The sequence below is a fragment of the Onychomys torridus genome, chromosome 14 (genome assembly GCF_903995425.1).
Source record: "Onychomys torridus chromosome 14, mOncTor1.1, whole genome shotgun sequence".
Taxonomy (NCBI): Eukaryota; Metazoa; Chordata; class Mammalia; order Rodentia; family Cricetidae; genus Onychomys; species Onychomys torridus.
Genome location: NC_050456.1, coordinates 52635003 through 52636471, shown reverse-complemented (window position 1 = coordinate 52636471; position 1469 = coordinate 52635003).

Here is a 1469-nt window from a genome sequence, read left to right as displayed (position 1 = left end):
GCACCCGCAGCCGTCCTTTCTCTCCGCCCTTAGGGTGGCGCGAGCGGGGCATTGTGGGACGGCTGGCGCCCCCCCCCCCCCCCCCACGGTCCTCCAATGCGCTCTGCTGCACCGGTGCTGGGGTAGAGCAGAACCGTACCCAGGGCAGTAGTGCATGTGCCAATAGTGCCCTAAGCTTGAAACTTTCAAACCTCCTGATAACATTTGCATTTCCGATATAAAAGAGGTTTTTTGTTTTGTTTTGTTTTTGTTTTTGTTTTTGTTTTAAAGGCCTTCCCTGGAAAACCGACGGGAAAGGTTAAAGTGTCTTCGGCAATTCGCTTTGCCGTCTGACTCAGTATACCCAGAGCTACACTCCGGACTTCTCTTTTCCTAACCCCAGATCCTCCACGGAGAACTCAGGCGCCTGACATCTCAGCCGCACACTTAAAGTATTAAAAAAATGTTGGTTTTGTGCAACCAAGGTATCTCTTTCCTTCCCTAAGAAGTCAGCTAGAAAATTTAAACCGACGCCTGTTTGGATGGAGTTGCTAGCGGCGTGGACAATAGGGTCGCACCAACACACAGCTGCGAACAATTGCTGCTGCCTTCCTGGGAAGGCTGCTGGGGATGTGTAGTGAAAAGCTTTAAAAGCTTCCGTACCTTTGTGCCCAAGCCAGAAATTCTCAGCCTTCATCCAGAGGAGCAGTCAACGAAGTACATGTGTAACCGCCCCAGCACACGCACACACATGTTCAAAGCCATAATAGGGAAAAAAAAAAACAACAACCCAAATGTCAACAAAAGAGAATTGGTTAGGTAAGTGGTACTAAACACACAAATGATGAAATAACAGTTCTATTAAAATATTGTGGAAATACATCTATTCATGTGGAAACTGTGAGAAAAACGAGAAGCAGACTTGATCTCAACAGGCTGAGACTGCTTTATTGGAACAGTGAAGACCCCAGCCTTTTTCCGTAATGAAGGCTGAGCTCACTTAGGTCTGAGAGGCATGTATGAATACATAGGTAGCCACTGGGAAGTTAGAGCGCTTTTTGTTTTGTTTTGATTTGTTTTTGGGTTATAGTGGGAGCAGGGTGGGTTGGTTTTGATGCCAGGGTCTACTGTTTCTGCAGGTAGAGTGCAATGGTCAGGTTGGGGCTCAGCCATTCTTTCCGGCCAGAGGCTGTTGCCCGGTCCAGCTTGATTCAGTTCCTCATTGACCTGAGGCTATTACCCAAATGAAAGGTATCAGTATTTTAAGTAAAAATTCAAGTTGCCAAGCAAAATAAGTGATGGGATCCTCTTTGAAATCTATATAGTGTACAAGAAGGTGCAGAAATACATATTTAAAAGGGTACTATAAAGGTGTAATAGCTGTTATCCACAGAATTATGTCTCCTCAAAATTCATATGTTGAAATCGTCTTAATGTCCATGTCACAGTATCTAGGAACAGGGCCTTTAAGGTTAAGTAGGGCCGTAATC